Consider the following 24,334-nt stretch of genomic DNA (forward strand, 5'->3'; position numbering starts at 1 on the left):
AAGAAGCAGAAGACTTCTCAGGAGCTTGCGGATTTTAACGATAAGGATTTTGATGCTCTTGGTTGGATTGAACAGCATATTCTCCCTCAGACTTTTATTTCTACTGATGACGTATCTATGGAGCACCATTTTCAGTACATGGCGCGGAGTTGTGTCCGGATGGCTAGTCTTCATGCTGCTATTGCCCGGGAGTTCAAGAAATCCCCCATTGGCGCGACCAGCTCCCGACTTGAGAAGGCTCAGTCTGAGCTCGAGAAGATTAGTGAGCTGAAGGCTGCCAGGATTACTGAGCTAGAGGCCTCTTTGGAGAAAGAGAAAGCTAAAGTTACCGCGGCTGTGGCGGCGGCGAAAGCATCTGAGGAGATGGCGAAGGCGGCGACGGAGAATTATACTCGGATATATGCCGAGCTTGTGGAGACGAAGGAGAGGTTGCAATCTGCTCAGGATGACTTTTATGAGCTGGAAGGTCATGTGGCCAAGGGTATGGATGCTATGTTTGCAAATTTGAAGGATCAGGTCCGGGTTCTTGCTCCCGACCTGGATCTGAGTTTATTTAGTACGGATAACGTTGTGGTGGAGGGAAAGATTGTTCCTGCTCCCAACGAGGATGAGGCTCCGGTGTCCGACCCCAAAGTTCCGGTGTCCGACTCCAATGTTCCGGTTGCGAACCCGACTTCTCATTTGGCCGGGGATAGTTCTGGTGTGGAGGTTTCAACTCGAGATGATGGTGCTGTCAAGGCTGTCCCGATTTCTATGGTTCTTCCTCCACAGCCTTCTATCGATGTGGAGACCGGAAAGGAGCTTGATCCTCTGTAGTCATTTATTTTGGTTTTTTGCCCGGCCTGTGGGCTCTTTTGTTTTTGGATGGTTTCTGTGAACACTTGGACGCCTTTCTGCCTTTAGCTACTTGTAGTAACTTTTTTAGCTTATTATGCGGCGTTTTTGTTTTGACTTTTTGTTCCGCTTTTATGCTTTTTAGTTGTTTTTGGATAACAACTTTTTAGCTTGCGCTTGGAACTTTTGTTTTACCCTTGCTTGGGCTTTGACCTTTGTTCCGCTTTTATGCTTTTTAGTTGTTTTTGGGATAACAACTTTTTAGCTAGCGCTTGGAACTTTTGTTTTACCCTTGCTTGGGCTTTTGACCTTTGTTCCGCTTTTATGCTTTTTAGTTGTTTTTGGGATAACAACTTTTTAGCTAGCGCTTGGAACTTTTGTTTTACCCTTGCTTGGGCTTTTGACCTTTGTTCCGCTTTTATGCTTTTTAGTTGTTTTTGGGATAACAACTTTTTAGCTAGCGCTTTGGAACTTTTGTTTTATCCTTTCCTTTGATTTCGTTTCTTCGCTTGTACTTTTCTAGTTGTTTTTTGGATAACAACTTTTTAGTAAGCGTTTTGAAACTTTTCCTTCGATTTCGTTTCTTCGCTTGTACTTTTCTAGTTGTTTTTTGGATAACAACTTTTTAGTAAGCGTTTTCGAAATCTTGGCCTTTGCCTTTTTAAGGCTTCTTTCTTGGATCCGGGCTTTTTTCTCGGACCTCGGGCGTTCGAGTACCTCCCTTCTTTGGGTCCGACCTTATTGTTGGTCGGCCTTTTAAGTTATTTTTGTAATCTCTTTTTATTTGGCTTTTTGAGCCTTTTCAGAGTTGCTTTATAACTTCTCACATTAATTTGAACCTCGTCGCTTTATCTTTGCCGACCTTGTGTGGTCTCTTGGCAAATGATTTTTTGCGTTTTGCCGAGCATAAATTAATGCGCCTTGGCGGGGTACTTTCTAGGATTTGTTTCATCATGAGGAAGGAGAAAAGAAAATAGAAAAATTTGATTAGTATTAAAAAGAAAGAATATTTACAGAGTGTTTACCCTTGACTAGGTCGGGTGTCTTTTTTAACCGGGTGTCTCATTAAAAAACCCTTGTAGGGAAAAAGAGTACACCTCGGGTTAAATTTTTCTAGCTGTAGTACCGTCTTAGATTACAGGCGTGCCAGGCCCTGGGCAGCTCATTGCCTTCTAGGTCGGATACTCTGTAGTAGCCTGTCCCTAAGACTTCTGTTACCTTGTAGGGCCCTTTCCAATTTGCAGCTAGCTTTCCTTCTCCCGACTTTTGTGTTCCGATGTCATTTCGGATTAGAATCAGGTCGTGAATGGAGAAGCTTCGCTTTATTACTTTCTGATTGTATCTGAGTGCCGTTCGCCGTTTTAAGGCTTCTTCCTGGATTCGGGCTCTTTCTCGGACCTCGGGGAGGAGGTCGAGTTCTTCCCTTTGCGCCTGCGGGTTACCTTTTTCGTTGTAGAAGATGGTTCTAGGTGACCCCTCCTCTATTTCGATAGGAATCATTGCCTCCATCCCGTAGGCTAGTCGGAATGGGGATTCTCCGTTGTAGAGTGTGGAGTTGTCCGATATGCCCATAGCACCTGGGGAAGCTCTTCGGCCCATGCCCCTTTGGCTTCTTGGAGTCTCCGTTTTAACCCGGCCAAGATAACTTTATTTGCAGCCTCTGCTTGTCCATTGGCTTGTGGGTGCTCGACTGAGGTGAATTGCTGTTTGATTTTTAGTTCGGCCACCAAGTTCTGAAAACTTGTGTCTGTGAACTGTGTTCCATTGTCCGTTGTGATGGAGTAGGGGACTCCGAACCTTGTGACAATGTTTTTGTACAGGAATTTGCGACTTTTCTGAGCCGTAATGGTGGCTAAGGGTTCAGCTTCGATCCACTTTGTGAAGTAGTCGACCCCTACAATGAGGTATTTGACTTGCCCCGGTCCTTGGGGGAACGGGCCGAGTAGGTCAAGTCCCCATTTTGCGAAGGGCCATGGTGCGGTGATGCTGATAAGGTCTTCGGGCGGTGCCTTGTGAAAATTGGCGTGTTTTTGGCAGGGGGGCATATTTTCACAAATTCCGTTGCGTCTCTCTGCAAGGTCGGCCAGTAGAACCCGGCTCGGACTATTTTCTTGGATAATGCCCGAGCTCCGAGATGGTTCCCACACATGCCTCCGTGGACTTCTTCGAGGACGCTCTTTGTTTCTGAGGTCGGGACGCACCTAAGGAGGGGGTTTGAGAATCCTCTTCTGTACAATACGTCGTGAATTAGTGTATAATTCTGTGCGTCTTTCGTGAGTCTTTTAGCTTCCTTTCTTTCGGTGGGGAGAGTTCCTGACTTCAGGTAGTTGAGTATGGGGGTCATCCATCCTTGCTGTTGGTTGGATATATTTAGCGTTTCTTCCTCTCTTATCACGGAGGGAGATTGCAAGGTTTCCTGGAGGAGACTTCTGTTGTTGCCTCCGGGCTTGGTGTTGGCGAGTTTTGAGAGGGCATCTGCCCGGGCGTTTTGTTCCCGGGGTATGTGCTGGACCTGTATTTCTGAAAAGCGGCGTAATTGTGCTTGCGTTTGGTCCAGATATTTTTTCATAGTTGGGTCTTTGGCCTGGTAGCTTCCATTTACTTGTGATGTGACGACCTGGGAGTCGCTGAAGATCGTGATTTTCTGGGCTCCGACCTCTTCGGCTAGCTTTAGTCCTGCTAGTAGGGCCTCGTATTCGGCTTGGTTGTTTGAAGCCTGGAACTCGAATTTTAGGGATAGTTCTATCCGCGTTCTTTGGTCGCTTTCGAGTATAACCCCGGCTCCGCTTCCTGTTTTGTTTGAGGATCCGTCGACATACAGGTTCCATGAGAGTGGGGTTCCAGGGGTTTCAGTGTATTCTGCGATGAAGTCGGCTAGATACTGAGATTTTATGGCAGTCCGGGCTTCATAGTGGAGATCGAACTCGGACAGTTCCACCGCCCATTGCAGTATTCGTCCTGCTAGGTCTGTTTTTGTAGGATATGTCTCATGGGTTGGTTTGTTCGGACTTTGATGGTGTGGGCTTGGAAGTAGGGACGGAGCCTCCGAGCTGTGAACACTAGGGCGTAGGCGAATTTTTCTATCTTCTGATAGTTTAATTCGGCCCCTTGTAGTGCCTTGCGTACAAAGTATATGGGGCGTTGTCCTTGGTCATTTTCTTGTATTAACGCTGAAGCGACTGCTCGATTTCCAACCGAGAGGTATAGTACGAGTTCTTCTCCTTTTAAAGGTCGGGTCAGGATTGGTGGCTGCCCGAGGAATTCCTTGAATTCTTGGAAGGCTTTTTCGCACTCCGGGGTCCATGAGAAGGGTTTCCCTTTCTTTAGGAGCGAGTAGAGAGGTAGCGATTTTATCGCTGATCCTGCCAAGAATCTTGATAGGGCGGCTAGCCTTCCATTCAGTTGCTGTACTTCTTTGACACATGTCGGACTCTTCATATTGAGTATCGCTTGGCATTTGTCCGGGTTTGCTTCGATGCCCCTTTGAGTCAGCATGAAGCCTAAGAACTTTCCGGCTTCTGCGGCGAAGGTGCACTTTGTCGGGTTAAGTCTCATGTTGTGTTTTCTGAGGGTGCCGAAGACGCTGGCGAGGTCGGTCAGCAAGTTTCTGTCTTCTTGTGTCTTTACCAGCATGTCGTCGACGTACACCTCTAGCTGTAGTCCGATGTGTTCTGAGAACACTTTGTTCATTAGCCTCTGGTAGGTTGCCCCTGCGTTCTTCAGCCCGAAGGGCATTACTACGTAGCAGTAGTTTGCCCTCGGGGTTATGAACGAGGTCTTTTCTTAGTCTGGTGCGTACATCGGGATTTGATTGTATCCCGAGTATGCGTCCATAAAGGAGAGATATCTGTAGCCTGAGGCTGCGTCTACTAAGGCGTCGATGTTGGGTAATGGATATGGGTCTTTGGGGCAGGCTTTGTTGAGATCCGTGTAATCGACGCACATCCTCCATTTTCCGTTTTGTTTTTTTACCAGGACCACGTTTGCGAGCCATAGGGGGTATTTTACTTCCCTAATGAACCCTGCATCTAGCAGTGCTCGTACCTGTTCTTCTATTGCTTGCATGCGTTCGGGTCCGAGCTTCCGGCGTCTTTGTTGGACCGGTCTGGATCCCGGGTATACTGATAGCTTATGGCACATCAGGTCGGGGCTTATGCCTGGCATGTCGGAGGCTTTCCAGGCGAAGAGGTCGGAATTCCCTTTTAAGAGGGTTATGAGTTCCTCTTTTAGGCCTGCCTCAAGGTTTGCTCCTATGTTTGTTATTTTTTCAGGTGTGCTCCCGATCTGGACTTCTTCGGTTTCTCCTTCTGGTTGTGGCCGAAGATCTTCTCGGGCTTGAACTCGTCCGAGTTCTATTGTGTTGATTTCTTTCCCTTTTAGGCTCAGGCTTTCGTTGTAGCATCGCCGCGCTAGTTTTTGGTCACCTTTTAGGGTAGCGATTCCTTTTGCGGTAGGGAACTTCATACAGAGATGTGGGGTCGAGACTATTGCTGCCAATCTGTTCAGGGTTGGTCGCCCAATGAGGGCGTTGTATGCTGAAGTGACGTCGACTATAATGTAGTCGATGCTTAATGTTTTAGAATGCTCGCCTCTTCCAAAGGTAGTGTGTAGCGAGATGTATCCTAAGGGATGGATCGGGGTGTCCCCTAGCCCAAATAGGTCGGTGGGATAGGCTTTTAGCTCTTTTTCTTCAAGTCCGAGCTTGTCGAAGGCCGTTTTGAACAGGATATCTGCTGAGCTTCCCTGGTCAATCAGGGTTCGATGTAAGTTGGCGTTTGCTAGGATAATGGTGATTACCATTGGATCGTCGTGCCCGGGTATTATCCCTTGAGCATCTTCTCGGGTAAATGAGATAGTAGGTAACTCGGGTAGGGGACTGTCTTCTCGGACGTGATAGACTTCTTTGAGGTGTCTTTTTCGCGAGGACCTGGATGTTCCTCCGCCTGCAAAACCTCCATTTATCATGTGAACGTGCCTTTCGGGGGTCCGAGGGGTTTGTTCGGCCCGACCTTCGTTATCTCCCCGCCTTCTCTTCCTGGTCTCTTCTTTTTCTGCTATGTATCTGTCGAGTTTTCCTTCTCTGGCTAGCTTTTCTATAACATTTTTTAGGTCGTGGCAGTCGTTAGTAGGATGACCGTAGAGTTTGTGATATTCACAGTACTCGGACCGATCTCTCCCCGCTCTCTTGTGTTTTAGAGGTCGAGGCGGGGGGATCCTTTCGGTGTGGCACACTTCTCTGTAGACGTCTACCAGGGAGACTCGGAGGGGGGTGTAGTTGTGGTACTTCCGTGGCTTGTCCGAGATGGGTTCTTCTTTCTTCTTCTGTTCCCGATCTCGATCTCGGAGTGGGTAGGTTGATTCCTTCCTAGAAGAGTCTCTTAGCTGGGAGGTTTCCTCCATGTTGATATATTTTTCTGCCCGCTCCTGCACCTCGTATAGGGAGGTCGGGTATCGTTTGGATAGGGATTGGCTAAACGGTCCCTCTTTTAGGCCGTTTGCTAGTCCCATGATGGCTGCTTCAGTGGGTAAGTGTTGTATGTCCAGGCAGGCTTTGTTGAATCGCTCCATGTATTCTCGTAGGGTTTCTTGGTTACCTTGTTTGATCCCGAGTAGACTGGGGGCATGTTTTGTCTTGTCCTTTTGAATAGAGAACCTTGTTAGGAATTTTTTGGTCAGGTCTTCGAAGCTGGTGATTGATCTTGGTGGCAGGTTGTCGAACCACTTCATGGCTGTCTTGGTGAGAGTGGTGGGGAAGGCTTTGCATCGAATGGCGTCGGAGGCGTCGACCAGGTACATTCTGCTTCTGAAGTTGCTGAGGTGGTGATTTGGATCAGTGGTGCCGTCGTAGAGATCCATATCGGGTGGTTTGAAGTTTCGCGGTACCTTCTCCTTCATGATCTCTTGTGTGAAGGGATCATGGCTGTCTTCGGGGGTGGTGCCGCGTTCTGTCCGATCTTTCAGGTTGGCCTCTATTTTCCGTAGTTTTTCTTCTAATTCTCTGCGCTTGCGAGCCTCCCTTCTCAGATCTTGTTCAGTTTCCTTCTACCTCTTTGTGTCCTCTTCGAGTTGTTTCAGTCGGTTTTGTTGTGCCCGGACTGCTTCTAGAATTTCCGAGCTCTCTTCTTTTTCGGGATTTTGCGGATCTTTGTTTGGGAGTGATGTCTTTGGGCGATTCTGTTTGTTTCCTCCTGGAGTGCGTGGTGATAGAGGGCTATCCGGACGTTCTCCGGTGTCGATTTCTTCCTCTTGTTCAGATGCAGCGTGGTCATTGTTGTGAGGGTCGTCCGCCATGGTAGAGGGATGACTTCCAGGTCCCCGGCAACGGCGCCAATGTTCCGAGGGTTACCTGAAACGTGTAGCTCGGTCGTCTTGGGATGGCCCGAGGTGAGGGTCAGGGACCCGAGCTTGATTTGTGGAGTGGTTGGTGGTGGTACCTGCAATGACACTCCGATGCTTAAGTTAGCATGGGTCCAAGCAGATATGTGTAGAATGTGGAATGAATGCCATACCTGGGTGCTCCAGTGTATTTATAGTAGTTGGCTGTGATCTTCCCTGGATAAGATATTCTTATCTTATCTTATCTTTTGGGAGTTTTATCTCTATCTTTGCGGAACCGCCTCTTCTAGGCCTATTTCGGCCTTTAGGTTTTGGGCTGCGTTCCTTTTGATGGGCCTTCCTTGCTATGATGTCCGAGGTCCGACCTTTAGGCGTGGGCCTTTGGATGAGGTCGGACCTTTCATGGATTGACCGAGTATGAGGAGCCCGGTCAGGGTATGAACATATGGAATCCTCTATGTCACAGTATAGAGATTCCTTGAGGTGTCAGAGGAAAAGAAAGGTAGAAGACAGAAGTAGAAAATTCGAACTTATCAAAGAAGATGGAGTTCGAATTTTGCATTAAGGAATAGAGTTAGTTCATAAATAGAAGGATGTGAGAAGAAGGGAAGTAATTTTCGAAAATTAAGTAAAAGATTTTGAAAACATTTTGAAAAACACTAATTGATTTTCGAAAACAAAAGTGGGAAAGCAGTAAAGTGATTTTTGAAAAAGATTTTGAAATTAGAAATTAAAAAGATTTGATTGAAAACTATTTTGAAAAAGATGTGATTAAAAAGATATGATTGGTTTTAAAAAGATGTGATTGAGAAGATATGATTTGAAAAACATTTTAAAAGATATGATTTGAAAACAATTTTAAAAGATATGATTTGAAAACAATTTTTTTTTTAAAAAAAGATTTGATTTTAAAAATTAATGACTTGCCTAACAAGAAAAGATATGATTTAAACATAAAACCTTTCTCAACAGAAAAGGCAAAAAATGTTCAATCAAATCATTAATTGTTAGTAAGTATCTTTGAAAAAGGAAAGAAATTGATTTTGAAAACATTTGATTGAAAAGATATGATTTGAAAAAGATTTGATTTTGAAAAACTTTGAAAACTTGAAAAAAAAAATGATTTTGAAAACAAAATCTTCCCCCTTTGCCATCCTGGCGTTAAACGCCCAGAATGGTGCACATTCTGGCGTTTAACGCCCAAACTACTACCCTTTTGGGCGTTAAACGCCCAGCCAGGCACCCTGGCTGGCGTTTAAATGCCAGTCTGTCTTCTTCACTGGGCATTTTTGAATGCTCAGCTTTTTCTGTGTGATTCCTCTGCAGTATGTTCTGAATCTTCAATTCTCTGTATTATTGACTTGAAAAGACACAAATTAAAAATATTTTTGGATTTTTAATAATGAGGAATAATCAAAATGCAACTAAAATCAAATAACAATGCATGCAAGACACCAAACTTAGCAGTTTGTATACTACTGACACTAACAAAATGAGAATGCATATGAGAAACAACAAAACACTCAAGTCAATAGAATTCAAAGATCAAAACAAGGAAATCATCAAGAACAAATTGAAGATTAATGAAGACACATGCATAAATTCGAAAAATGCAAGAAGAACAGAAACATGCAATTGACACCAAACTTAAAATGAGACTCTAGACTTAAACAAGAAATATTTTTGGATTTTATGATTTTGTAAATTTTTTTTTGTGCTTTTTCGAAAATTAAGTGAAAGGGAAAATAAAGGTATCAAAATTCTTAATGAGAATTCCAGGAATCATGCAATGTTAGTCTAAAGCTTTAGTCTAAAGGAATTAGACATGGCCGGCCAAGCTTCAGCAGGACATTGCATTCAAGAGCTAAATTGATGAGAATCAATCAGCCTTGGTGATGATAAGAACATCACCTTGAAACACTAGAATTCATTCTTAAGAACTCTGAAAAAAAATAATACCTAATCTAAGCAACAAGATGAACCGTCAGTTGTCCATACACAAGAACAATCCCCGGCAACGGCGCCAAAAACTTGGTGCACGAAATTGTGATCACTACAACTTCGCACAACTAACCAGCAAGTGCACTGGGTCGTCCAAGTAATACCTTACGCGAGTAAGGGTCGATCCCACGGAGATTGGTGGTATGAAGCAAGCTATGGTCACCTTGTAAATCTCAGTCAGGCAGACTCAAATGGGTATAGTGGTAAACGAATAAAGCAATAAGATAAAGATAGAGATACTTATGCATATCATTGGTGAGAGCTTCAGATTAGCGTATGAAGATGCCTTCCCTTCCGTCTCTCTGCTTTCTTACTGTCTTCATCCAATCCTTCTTACTCCTTTCCATGGCAAGCTTATGCAAGGGTTTCACCGTTGTCAATGGCTACCTCCCATCCTCTCATTGGAAATACGTCCCTGATGCTCTGTCACAGCATCGGCTATCCATCTGTCGGTTCTCAATCAGGCCGGAATAGAATCCAGTGATTCTTTTGCGTCTGTCACTAACGCCCCGCCCTCAGGAGTTTGAAGCATGTCACAGTCATTCAATCATTGAATCCTACTCAGAATACCACAGACAAGGTTTAGACCTTCCGGATTCTCTTGAATGCCGCCATCAGTTCTCGCCTATACCACGAGGACTCCGATTAAAGAATCCAAGAGATATTCACTAAGCCTCATGTGCTTGTAGAACAAGAATGGTTGTCAGTCACCTTGTTCATGAGTGAGAATGATGATGAGTGTCACAGATCATCACATTCATCAGGTTGAAGAACAAGTGATATCTTGGACAAAGAACAAGCGGAATTGAATAGAAGAACAATAGTAATTGCATTAATACTCGAGGTACAGCAGAGCTCCACACCTTAATCTATGGTGTGTAGAAACTCCACCATTGAAAATACATAAGAACAAGGTCTAGGCATGGCCGTGAGGCCAGCCTCCCAATGATCTAAGAACTAGATGTCCAAAGATGATAAATACAATAGTAAAAGGTCCTATATATAGAGAACTAGTAGCCTAGGGTGTACAGAGATGAGTAAATGACATAAAAATCCACTTTCGGGCCCACTTGGTGTGTGCTTGGGCTGAGCAATGAAGCATTTTCGTGTAGAGACTTGTCTTGGAGTTAAACGCCAGCTTTTATGTCAGTTTGGGCGTTTAACTCCCATTTAGGTGCCAGTTCCGGCGTTTAACGCTGGAATTTCTTGAGATAAATTTGAACGCCGGTTTGGGCCATCAAATCTTGGGCAAAGTATGGACTATCATATATTGCTGGAAAGCCCAGAATGTCTACTTTCCAACGCCGTTGAGAGAGCGCCAATTGGGCTTCTGTAGCTCCAGAAAATCCACTTCGAGTGCAGGGAGGTCAGAATCCAACAGCATCTGCAGTCCTTTTCAGTCTCTGGATCAGATTTTTGCTCAGGTCCCTCAATTTCAGCCAGAAAATACCTGAAATCACAGAAAAACACACAAACTCATAGTAAAGTCCAGAAAAGTGAATTTTAGCTAAAAACTAATAAAAATATACTAAAAACTAACTAGATCATACTAAAAACATACTAAAAACAATGCCAAAAAGCGTATAAATTATCCGCTCATCATGCGTCTGTCACTAACACCCCACAATCGCGAGTTTGAAGCTCGTCACAGTCATTCAATCATTGAATCCTACTCAGAATACCACAGACAAGGTTTAGACCTTCCGGATTCTCTTGAATGCCGCCATCAATTCTAGCTTATACCACGAAGATTCCGGTTAAAGAGTCCAAGTGATATCCACCCAATCTAAGGTAGAACGGAGGTGATTGACAGTCACACGTTCATAGGTGAGAATGATGATGAGTGTCACAGATCATCACATTCATCAAGTTGAAGAACAAGTGATATCTTGGAACAAGAACAAGCTGAATTGAATAGAAGAACAATAGTAATTGCATTAATACTCGAGGTACAGCAGAGCTCCACACCTTAATCTATGGTGTGTAGAAACTCCACCGTTGAAAATACATAAGAACAAGGTCTAGGCATGGCCGAATGGCCAGCCTCCCAATGATCTAAGAACTAGACGTCCAAAGATGATCTAGAGATCTAAAGTGATCAAAAGATTCCAACGATCAAAAGATGAAAATACAATAGCCTAGGGTTTACAGAGATGAGTAAATGACATAAAAATCCACTTCCGGGCCCAGTTGGTTTGTGCTTGGGCTGAGCATTGAAGCATTTTCGTGTAGAGACTTTTCTTGGAGTTAAACGCCAGCTTTTGTGCCAGTTTGGGCGTTTAACTCCCATTCTTGTGCCAGTTCCGGCGTTTAACGCCGGGCATTCTTGAGCTGATTTGGAACGCCGGTTTGGGCCATCAAATCTCGGGCAAAGTATGGACTATTATACATTGCTGGAAAGCCCAGAATGTCTACTTTCCAACGCCGTTGAGATCGCACCAATTGGGCTTCTGTAGCTCTATAAAATCCACTTCAAGTGCAGGGAGGTCAGAATCCAACAGCATCTGCAGTCCTTTTCAGTCTCTGAATCAGATTTTTGATCAAGTCCCTCAATTTCAGCCAGAAAATACCTGAAATCACAGAAAAACACACAAACTCATAGTAAAGTCCAGAAAAGTGAATTTTAACTAAAAACTAATAAAAATATACTAAAAACTAACTAAATTTACTAAAAATATACTAAAAACAATGCCAAAAGCGTATAAATTATCCGCTCATCAGTTAACGTGGGAGCTAACGTGAGAAGCAAGAATGGTCGACAACGTTAGTGACACCTGGTGGACGAAATTGTGATCACATCAATGTAGTATTCTTTGTTGTTGTATGGGATCATTATTATGGCACCTATGTGTGGACACAACTCCGTTCGACTTAACCAGCAAGTGTACTGGGTCATCCAAGTAATACCTTACGTGAGTAAGGGTCGATCCCACAGAGATTGTTGGTATGAAGCAAGCTATGGTCACCTTGTAAATCTCAGTTAGGCAGATTAAATGGTTATGGGTTTCGAAAATTAATAATAAATAGAAAATAAAAAGGGATAGAAATACTTATGTAAATTAATAGTGGGAATTTCAGATAGGCGTATGGAGATGCTGTGCTCCTCTTGAATCTCTACTTTCTCATTGCTTTCATCCAATCCTTCTTACTCCTTTCCATGGCAAGCTGTATGTAGGGCATCACCATCATCAATGGCTACTTTCAATCCTCTCGGGAAAATGGTCCTATGCGCTGTCACTGCACGGCTAATCGTCTGGAGGCATCACCCTTGCTGATGGCTACATCCCATCCTCTCAGTGAAAACGTTCCAAATGCTCTGTCACAGCACGGCTAATCATCTGTCGGTTCTCAATCAGGTTGGAATAGAATCCATTGATTCTTTTGCGTTTGTCATCACGCCCAGCCTTCAGGAGTTTGAAGCTCGTCACAGTCATTCAATAACGGAATCCTACTCGGAATACCACAGACAAGGTTAGACTTTCCGGATTCCCAGGATCCTACTCAGAATACCACAGACAAGGTTAGACTTTCCGAATCCCCATGAATGCCGCCATCTATCTAGCTTATACCACGAAGATTCTGTTGGGGAATCTAAGAGATATGCGCCCGGCCTAGAGTAGAATGGAAGTGGTTGTCAGTCACGCGCGTTAATAGGTGAGAATGATGATGAGTGTCACGGATCATCACATTCATCAAAGTGTTGTGCAACGTATATCTTGGAATAAGAATAAAAGAGAATTGAATAGAAAGTAATAGTAATTGTATTGAAACTTGAGGTACAGCAGAGCTCGACACCCTTAATCTATGGTGTGCAGAAACTCCACCGTTGAAAATATATAAGTGAAAGGTTCAGGCATGGCCGAATGGCCAGCCCCCAAAACGTGATCAATAGCCTCTTAAGATGAAGAATAAAACAAAACTGAGACCAAAGATGTCTAATACAATAGTAACTTATCCTATTTATACTAGACTAGCTACTAGGGTTTACATGAGTAAGTAATTAATGCATAAATCCACTTCCGGGGCCCACTTGGTGTATGCTTGGGCTGAGCTTGATCTATCCACGAGCTGAGGCTTTTCTTGGAGTTGAACTCCAAGTTATAACGTGTTTTGGGCGTTCAACTCCGGATCATGACGTGTTTTTGGCGTTTAACTCCAGACAGTAGCATGTACTTGGCGTTCAACGCCAAGTTACGTCATCAATTTCCGAATAAAGTATGGACTATTATATATTGCTGGAAAGCTCTGGATGTCTACTTTCCAACGCCATTGAGAGCGCGCCATTTGGAGTTCTGTAGCTCCAGAAAATCCATTTTGAGTGCAGGGAGGTCAGATTCCAACAGCATCAGCAGTCCTTTTGTCAGCCTTTTTCAGAGTTTTGCTCAAGTCCCTCAATTTCAGCCAGAAATTACCTGAAATCACAGAAAAACATACAAACTCATAGTAAAGTCCAGAAATGTGAATTTAACATAAAAACTAATGAAAATATCCCTAAAAGTAGCTTGAACTTACTAAAAACTACCTAAAAATAATGCCAAAAAGCGTATAAATTATCCGCTCATCACAATACCAAACTTAAATTGTTGCTTGTCCCCAAGCAACTGAAAATCAATTAGGATAAAAAGAAGAGAATATACTATAAATCCCAGAATATCAATGAATATTAATTATAATTAGATGAGCGGGACTTGTAGCTTTTTGCTTCTGAACAGTTTTGGCATCTCACTTTTTCCTTTGAAGTTTAGAATGATTGGCTTCTCTAGGAACTTAGACTTTCGGATAGTGTTATTGACTTTCCTAGTTAAGCATGTTGATTCTTGAACACATCTACTTATGAGTCTTGGCCGTGGCCCTAAGCACTTTGTTTTCCAGTATTACCACCGGATACATAAATGCCACAGACACATAACTGGGTGAACCTTTTCAGATTGTGACTCAGCTTTGCTAGAGTCCCCAGTTAGTGGTGTCCAGAGCTCTTAAGCACACTCTTTTTGCTTTGGATCACGACTTTAACCACTCAGTCTCAAGCTTTTCACTTGGACCTGCATGCCACAAGCACATGGTTAGGGACAGCTTGGTTTAGCCGCTTAGGCCTGGATTTTATTTCCTTGGGCCCTCCTATCCATTGATGCTCAAAGCCTTGGATCCTTTTTACCCTTGCCTTTTGGTTTTAAGGGCTATTGGCTTTTTTTGCTTGCTTTTTCTTTCTCTCTTTTTTTTTTTGCCATTTTTTTTCTTCTTTTTTTTTGCAAGCTTTTTAATTTTCACTGCTTTTTCTTGCTTCAAGAATCAATTTCATGATTTTTCAGATCATCAATAACATTTCTCTTTGTTCATCATTCTTTCAAGAGCCAACAGTTTTAACATTCATAAACAACAAGATAAAAAATATGCACTGTTTAAGCATTCATTCAGAAAACAAAAAGTATTGTCACCACATCAATATAATTAAACTAAATTCAAGGATAAATTCGAAATTCATGTACTTTTTGTTCTTTTGAATTAAAACATTTTTCATTTAAGAGAGGTGAAGGATTAATGGAATTTATTCATAGCTTTAAGACATGGTTACTACATACTAATGATCATGAAGTAGAGACACAAAACATAGATAAGCATACAACATAAAAATCGTAAAGCAGAAAGAAATAAGAACAATGAATGAATCCACCTTAGTGGCGTCTTCTTCTTGAAGGACCAATGATGTTCTTAAGCTCTTCTATGTCCCTTCCTTGCCTTTGTTTCTCCTCCCTCATTGCTCTTTGATCTTCTCTTATCTCTTGGAGAATGATGGAGTGCTCTTGATGTTCCACCCTTATTATTCCACATTGTGGCTCAAATATTCTAAGGAGGTGTTGAGTTGTTCCCAATAGTTATTGGGAGGAAAGTGCATCCCTTGAGGCATCTCAGGGATTTCTTGATGATGAGCTTCCTCATGCATCTCTTGAGAACCGTGAAGGGTCTCTCTTGCTTGCTCCATCCTCTTCTTGGTGATGGGCTTATCCTCTTCAATGAGGATGTCTCCTTCTATGATAACTCCAGCTGAGTAACACAGATGGCAAATAAGGTGAGGGAAAGCTAGCCGTGCCATGGTGGAGGGCTTGTCGGCTATTTTGTAGATTTCATTGGAGATGACCTCATGAACTTCTACTTCCTCTCCAATCATGATGCTATGAATCATGATGGCCCGATCCACAGTAACTTCAGATCGGTTGCTAGTAGGAATGATGGAGCGTTGAATGAACTCCAACCATCCTCTAGCCACAGGCTTGAGGTCCAGTCTTCTTAGTTGGACTGGCTTGCCTTTGGAGTCTCTCTTCCATTGAGCTCCTTCCACACATATGTCCATAAGGACTTGGTCCAACCTTTGATTAAAGTTGCCCCTTCTAGTGTAGGGGCGTTCATCTCCTTGCATCATGGGCAAGTGGAACGCCAATCTCACATTCTCCGGACTAAAATCTAAGTATTTCCCCCGAACCATTGTGAGATAATTCTTTGGACTCGGGTTCATACTTTGATCATGGTTCCTAGTGATCCATGCATTGGCATAGAACTCTTGAACCATTAAGATTCCGACTTGTTGCATGGGGTTGGTTAGGACTTCCCAACCTCTTCTTCGGATTTCATGTCGGATCTCCGGATACTCATTTTTCTTGAGCTTGAAAGGGACTTCAGGGATCACCTTCTTCTTTGTCACAACATCATAGAAGTGGTCTTGATGGCTCTTGGAGATGAATCTTTCCATCTCCCATGACTCGGAGGTGGAAGCATTTGTCTTCCCTTTTCCTTTTCTAGAGGATTCTCCGGTCTTAGGTGCCATTGATGGTAATGGAAAAACAAAAAAAAGCTTATGCTTTTACCACACCAAACTTAAAATATTGCTCGTCCTCGAGCAATAGAAGAAAAAAGAGAAGAAGAAAAAGAAGAGAATATGGTAGAGAGGGAGAGATGTAGGTTCGGCCAAGGTGAAGAAGAGGGGGTTGTGTTTTGTGAAAATGAAGTAGAATGGAAGGGTATATATAGGGAGAGGGGAGATGGTATGTTCGGCCATTTAAGGTGGAAATGGGTGGGAAAATATTTTTGAATTTTGAAGGTAGGTGGGGTTTATGGGGAAGAGTGGATGGATGTGAGTGGTGAAGGGGGTGATTGGGAAGAGAGCTTGAGGTGATTGGTGAAGGGTTTTGGGAAGTGTGATATGGGGAAGAGTAAAACTAGGATTAGGAGGTAAGGTGGGAATATGTTAGGTGGGATCCTGTGGGGTCTACAGATCCTGAGGTGATCCTGTGGGGTCCATAGATCCTGAGGTGTCAAGGAATTCCATCCTTGCACCAAATAGGCGTGTAAATTGCCTTTGCACACCATTCTGGCGTTTAAATGCCGTGTGGTGCACATTCTGGGCGTTCAACGCCCATGTAAAGCATGTTTCTGGCGTTGAACGCCAGTTTCATGCTTGTTACTGGCGTTCAGCGCCAGTTTTTCTTCTCTAGGCACATTCCTGGCGTTCAGCGCCAGAATGATGCTTGTTTCTGGCGTTCAGCGCCAGATTGATGCTCTCTTCTGGCGTTGAACGTCGGCCAGATGCATCTTACTGGCGTTGAACGCCAGCCTGTGCTTCCTCCAGGGTGTGATTTTTTTCTTCTGCTGTTTTTGATTCTGTTTTTAATTTTTATGATTTTTTCGTGACTCCTCATGATCATGTACCTAATAAAACACAAAATAACAATAAAATAGAATAAAATAAAAATTAGATAAATAAAATTGGGTTGCCTCCCAACAAGCGTTTCTTTAATGTCAATAGCTTGACAGTGGCTCTTATGGAGCCACAAGGTGATCAGGTCAATATTGTATAGTCCCAACACCAAACTTAGAGTTTGGATATGGGGTCTTAACACCAAACTTAGAGTTTGGTTGTGGCCTCCCAACACCAAACTTAGAGTTTGACTGTGGGGGCTCTTCTTGACTCTGAACTGAGAGAAGCTCTTCATGCTTACTCTCTTTTGTCACAGAGGGATGGCCATGTGCCTTAAACACAAGGTAGTTCCCATTCAATTGAAGGACTAGTTCACCTCTGTTGACATCTATCACAGCTCCTGCTGTGGCTAGGAAAGGTCTTCCAAGGATGATGCATTCATCATCTTCCTTCCTAGTGTCTAAGATTATGAAATCAGCAGGGATGTAAAGGCCTTCAACCTTTACTAACACGTCCTCTACTATTCCATAAGCTTGTCTCAATGACTTATCTGCCAATTGTAATGAGAACAAGGCAAGTTGTACCTCAATGATCCCCAGCTTCTCCATTACAGAGAGTGGCATAAGATTTATCCCTGACCCCAGATCACACAGAGCTTTTGCAAAGGTCATGGTGCCTATGGTACAAGGTATTAAGAACTTTCCAGGATCTTGTCTCTTTTGAGGTAAAATTTGCTGAATCCAGGTATCTAGTTCACTAATGAGCAAGGGAGGTTCACTTTCCCAAGTCTCATTACCAAACAACTTGGCATTTAGCTTCATGATAGCTCATAAATATTGAGCAACTTGCTCTCCAGTTACATCTTCATCCTCTTCAGATGAAGAATAGTCTTCAGAGCTCATGAATGGCAGAAGGAGATTTAATGGAATCTCTATGGTTTCTATATGAGCCTCAGATTCCTGTGAATCCTTAATAAGAAACTCCTTCTTGCTTGAGGGACGTCCCAGGAGGTCTTCCTCACTAGGATTTTCGTCCTCCTCCTCCCTTGTGCATTCGGCCATATTGGTTATATCAATGGCCTTGCACTCTCCTTTTGGATTCTCTTCTGTATTGCTTGGGAGAATACTGGGAGGAGTTTCAATGACTTTCTTACTCAGCTGGCCCACTTGTGCCTCCAGATTTCTGATGGAGGATCTTGTTTCACTCATGAAACTGAAAGTGGCCTTTGACAGATCAGAGACTACATTGGCTAAATTAGAAGTGTTTTGTTCAGAATTCTCTGTCTGTTGCTGAGAAGATGATGGAAAAGGCTTGCTATTGCCCAGCCTATTGCGTCTACCATTGTTAAAGCCTTGTTGAGGCTTTTGTTGATCCTTCCATGAGAAATTTAGATGATTTCTCCATGATGAGTTATAGGTGTTTCCATAAGGTTCACCCATATAATTAACCTCTGCCATGGCAGGGTTCTCAAGATCATAAGCTTCTTCAGAAGCTGCCTCCTTAGTACTGTTGGATACATGTTGCCATCCATTCAGACTTTGAGAGATCATGTTGACTTGCTGAGTCAACACTTTGTTCTGAGCCAATATGGCATTCAGAGCATCAATTTCAAGAACTCCTTTCTTCTGAGGTATCCCATTATTCACGGAATTCCTCTCAAAAGTGTACATGAATTGGTTGTTTGCAACCATGTCAATGAATTCTTGAGCCTCTTCAGGCGTTTTCTTTAGGTGAATAGATCCACCTGCAGAATGGTCCAATGACATTTTCGAAAATTCAGAGAGACCATAATAGAATATATCTAATATGGTCCATTCTGAAAACATGTCAGATGGACATCTTTTGGTCAGCTGCTTGTATCTTTCCCAAGCTTCATAGAGGGATTCACCATCTTTTTGTTTGAAGGTTTGAACATCCACTCTCAACTTGCTCAGCTTTTGAGGAGGAAAGAATTTATCCAAGAAGGCTGTGACCAGCTTATCCCAGGAGTCCAGGCTATCCTTAGGTTGTGAATCCAACCATGTTCTAGCTCTGTCTCTTATAGCAAAAGGGAAAAGCATGAGTCTGTAGACTTCAGGGTCAACTCCATTCGTCTTTACAGTCTCACAGATCTGCAAGAACTCAGTTAAAAACTGATAAGGATCTTCAGATGGAAGTCCATAAAACTTGCAGTTTTGTTGCATTAACGCAACTAGCTGAGGTTTCAGCTCAAAGTTGTTGGCTCCAATGGCAGGAATGGAGATGCTTCTTCCATCAAATTTGGACGTTGGCTTTGTGAAGTCACCAAGCATTCTCCTTGCATTATTTTTATTGGGTTCGGCTGCCATCTCCTTCTCTTGTTCGAAATTTTCTGAAAGGTTACTTTTGGATTGTTGTAATTTTGCTTCTCTTGGTTTCCTCTTCAAAGTCCTTTCAGGTTCTGGATCAATTTCAACAAGAGTGCCTTTTTCCTTGTTCCTGCTCATATGAAAGGGAAGAAAACAAGAAAAGAAGAGGAATCCTCTATGTCACAGTATAGAGATTCCTTTATGTTAGTAGAAAAAGAAGGGGGAGAAGAATGTAGAAGAGGGGATTCGGATATTTAGATGGAGAGAGGTGAAGAGAAGTGTTAGTAATTAAATAATTAAATATAATAAGAAAAGAGAGGGAGAATTTCGAAAATAATTTTGAAAAAGGGGTTAGTATTTTCGAAAATTAAAAGATATTAAAATTAAAACATGAAACACTTAGTTAATTAAAAAGAATTTTTGAAAAGGGTGAGATATTTTCGAAAATTAGAGAGGGAAAAGTAGTTAGGTGGTTTTGAAAAAGATAAGAAACAAACACAAAGTTAGTTAGTTGATTGAAAAAGATTTGAAATTAAATTTTAAAAAGATAAGAAGATAAGAAGTTAGATAAGATATTTTGAAATCAAATTTTGAAAAAGATAAAATTTTGAGAAGGATAAGATAAAAAGATAAGATAAAAATTTTAATAAAAAGATATTTTGAAAAAGATTTAATTTTTTTTTAAAATGACTTAACTAACAAGAAACTACAAGATAAGATTCTAGAATTTAAAGATTGAACCTTTCTTAACAAGAAAGTAACAAACTTCAAATTTTTGAATCAATCACATTAATTGTTAGCATATTTTCGAAAATTTGATATAGAGATAAGAAAAAGATTTTGAAAACAATTTGAAAAATATTTTTGAAATTTTTGAAAATGGTAAAAAAAATGAAAAAGATATGATTTTTGAAAAAGATTTTAAAAAGATAAGATTTTTAAATTTTTGAAGATTTGACTTGACTTGTAAGAAACAACTAATTTTAAAAATTTTTTGACCAAGTCAACCCAAAATTTCGAAAATTTGGGGGGAAATATGTCAAAGATATTTTTTTTGATTTTTGAATTTTTAATTATGAGAGAGAAAAACAACAAAAATACTCAATGTATGAAATTTTTAGATCAAAACAATGAATGCATGCAAGAATGCTATGAATGTCAAGATGAACACCAAGAACACTTTGAAGATCATGATGAACATCAAGAACATAATTTTGAAAAATTTTTGATGCAAATAAAATATGCAAGACACCAAACTTAGAAATTTTTAATGCATGGATACTAACAAACAAAAAATGCATAAGAAAAACAACAAACAACACAAAGCAAGAAAACATCAAGATCAAACAAGAGGACTTATCAAGAACAACTTGAAGATCATGAAGAACACTATGAATGCATGGAATTTTCGAAAAATGCAAGAAAAATTTTTAAAGCATGCAATTGACACCAAACTTAAAAATTGACTCAAGACTCAAACAAGAAACACAAAATATTTTTTATTTTTATGATTTTCTAATTTTTTTGGATTTTTATTAATTTTTTTCAAAAATATTTTTGGAAAAACGAAAAAGAAAAGAAAAATTTTGAAAAATTTTTGAAAAGAAAATTACCTAATCTGAGCAACAAGATGAACCGTTAGTTGTCCATACTCGAACAATCCCCGGCAACGGCGCCAAAAACTTGGTGTTGTTGCCGGATCAACTTGGTGCTGTAGTTGCACGTAATTGTAATTCAAATAATCCCCGACAACGGCGCCAAAAACTTGGTGGACGAAATTGTGATCACATCAATGTAGTATTCTTTGTTGTTGTATGGGATCATTATTGTGGCACCTATGTGTGGACACAACTCCGTTCAACTTAACCAGCAAGTGTACTGGGTCATCCAAGTAATACCTTACGTGAGTAAGGGTCGATCCCACAGAGATTGTTGGTATGAAGCAAGCTATGGTCACCTTGTAAATCTCAGTTAGGCAGATTCAATGGTTATGGGTTTCGAAAATTAATAATAAATAGAAAATAAAAAGGGATAAAAATACTTATGTAAATTAATAGTGGGAATTTCAGATAGGCGTATGGAGATGCTGTGCTCCTCTTGAATCTCTACTTTCTCATTGCTTTCATCCAATCCTTCTTACTCCTTTCCATGGCAAGCTGTATGTAGGGCATCACCATCATCAATGGCTACTTTCAATCCTCTCGGGAAAATGGTCCTATGCGCTGTCACTGCACGACTAATCGTCTGGAGGCATCACCCTTGCTGATGGCTACATCCCATCCTCTCAGTGAAAACGTTCCAAATGCTCTGTCACAGCACGGCTAATCATCTGTCGGTTCTCAATCAGGTTGGAATAGAATCCATTGATTCTTTTGCGTTTGTCATCACGCCCAGCCTTCAGGAGTTTGAAGCTCGTCACAGTCATTCAATAACGGAATCCTACTCGGAATACCACAGACAAGGTTAGACTTTCCGGATTCCCAGGATCCTACTCGGAATACCACAGACAAGGTTAGACTTTCCGGATCCCCATGAATGCCGCCATCTATCTAGCTTATACCACGAAAATTCTGTTGGGGAATCTAAGAGATATGCGCCCGGCCTAGAGTAGAACGGAAGTGGTTGTCAGTCACGCGCGTTCATAGGTGAGAATGATGATGAGTGTCACGGATCATCACATTTATCAAAGTGTTGTGCAACGTATATCTTGGAATAAGAATAAAAGAGAATTGAATAGAAAGTAATAGTAATTGTATTGAAACTTGAGGTACAGCAGAGCTCCACACCCTTAATCTATGGTGTGCAGAAACTCCACCGTTGAAAATACATAAGTGAAAGGTTCAGGCATGGCCGAATGGCCAGCCCTCAAAACGTGATCAATAGCCTCTTAAGATGAAGAATAAAACAAAACTGAGACCAAAGATGTCTAATACAATAGTAACTTATCCTATTTATACTAGACTAGCTACTAGGGTTTACGTGAGTAAGTAATTAATGCATAAATCCACTTCCGGGGCCCACTTGGTGTATGCTTGGGCTGAGCTTGATCTATCCACGAGCTGAGGCTTTTCTTGGAGTTGAACTCCAAGTTATAACGTGTTTTGGGCGTTCAACTCCGGATCATGACGTGTTTCTGGCGTTTAACTCCAGACAGCAGCATGTACTTGGCGTTCAACGCCAAGTTACGTCATCAATTTCCGAATAAAGTATAGACTATTATATATTGCTGGAAAGCTCTGGATGTTTACTTTCCAACACCGTTGAGAGCGCGCCATTTGGAGTTCTGTAGCTCCAGAAAATCCATTTTGAGTGAAGGGAGGTCAGATTCCAACAGCATCAGCAGTCCTTTTGTCAGCCTTTTTCAGAGTTTTGCTCAAGTCCCTCAATTTCAGCCAGAAATTACCTGAAATCACAGAAAAATACACAAACTCATAGTAAAGTCCAGAAATTTGAATTTAACATAAAAACTAATGAAAACATCCCTAAAAGTAGCTTGCACTTACTAAAAACTACCTAAAAACAATGCCAAAAAGCGTATAAATTATCCGCTCATCAACACCCAACATTGTCACTAACGTTGGAAGCAACCACAAAACCCCAAGGAGCCATGTTAACTTCTACGTTAACTTAGTTAACGTGGAAGCTAACGGCGATGAGTGAAAGATGAGCCAACATTAGTGACACTCAACATTGTCACTAACGTTGGAAATGGTTTGCAAGGCCACGTTAGAAGCCACGTTAACCTAGTTAACGTGGACTCTAACGTGAGATAGGGGCATATTGGAACGTTAGTGACAATGTTGAGTGTCACTAACGTTCTCGAAGAATGGCACGCCTATGTTAAAAGAGCCACGTTAACTAAGTTAACGTGGACTCTAACGTAGGAAAGGGGGAGGCTCTCAACGTTATTGGGAAAGTTGAGTCCCAATAACGTATGCGAAGGACAAAGAGGCAACGTTAGTGGCAACGTTTGTGCCACTAACGTTGAGGTTAACGTGGCCTTTACTTGGGTAAGAAACGTTAGTGAAAAAGTTGAATGACACTAACATTTTCGAACCCATTTTCTCACTGAATGTTAACACCTCTAACGTCCTGAGCTAAAGTCTCTGTCCACTTCACACTTTCTCTCTGCAAGTAAAACCAAGCCCAAATGAAGAAGAGAACTGCTCCAAACTGAAGATCCAAAGGCCCAAGACTTGAAGAATCAACTAGAAGAATAGAAGAGTAGTATATATAGGAGTAGCTTTGAATTATTTAAAAGGGGAGAAAAAGAGAAAAGCACTACTCTCTGTATTTACTTTCTCTGCTCTTGTAGTTCAGAATGTATTCTCCATCTTTGTTTTCATTTTTTAGGGCTATGAACAACTAAACCCATTTCATTGGGTTAGGGAGCTCTGTTGTAACTTGATGGATCAATACTAATTTTCATTATTCTTCTTCTATCTTTTCTCTTGATTTTACTTGAAAGCTTTCGATCTTCATCCCATTGGGTAGTTATCTTGGAAAAGAAACTATTCAAACTTGGATCTCTTCTGAACCTTGAAAGAGGAATGAAGAGATCAAGCTAGAAATGCTTTCTCATGCTGGACCAAATTGGGTTTGGATGGATATGTGACTATAATCCTCTCAATACTTGATTTGGGAAATGCATGTGGTATAATCAGTGACCACATTTCATCTCTTCTCATGAGCAATTGATCAAGGAATTGGCTATTGATCAAGATTTGAGAGATTGAATTGCAAGAAATTGTAATTCAATCAATTAAGATTGCCAAGGAGATCAATGAGTGCATTGATTGAGGAAGAGATGAAAATGAACTTGATCTGGAGAGTTGCAATATCTCCTGTGCCCAATGAACTCCCCAATTATGATCTCATCCATTCTCTTTAATTTCTGCATTTATTTTCATGAGCAAACACCCCATTCCCATTTACAATTCTGCAATTTAATTTCAGTCATTTACTTCCAGCTCTTTAATTCTAGCATTTACTTTTCCGTCATTTACATTCCCGCCATTTTATTTTCTGCAACTCTCAACCCAAATTCTGAATTCGCTCAACTAGAACAATCTTCTAATTAAAGTTGCTTGATCAATCAATCCCTGTGGGATTCGACCTCACTCTATTGTGAGTTTTTACTTGACGA

General features: G+C 41.6%; 1 non-coding gene across 1 annotated transcript; it reads left to right on the plus strand.

The window, feature by feature from the left end:
- Positions 1-18,685: 18,685 nt before the first annotated feature.
- LOC130959147 (small nucleolar RNA R71) lies at positions 18,686-18,789 on the plus strand. Its single transcript, XR_009078242.1, has one exon. It is a non-coding gene; the product is annotated as a small nucleolar RNA R71 (small nucleolar RNA).
- Positions 18,790-24,334: the final 5,545 nt, after the last annotated feature.

This window comes from Arachis stenosperma, chromosome 10 (genome assembly GCF_014773155.1).
Source record: "Arachis stenosperma cultivar V10309 chromosome 10, arast.V10309.gnm1.PFL2, whole genome shotgun sequence".
Taxonomy (NCBI): Eukaryota; Viridiplantae; Streptophyta; class Magnoliopsida; order Fabales; family Fabaceae; genus Arachis; species Arachis stenosperma.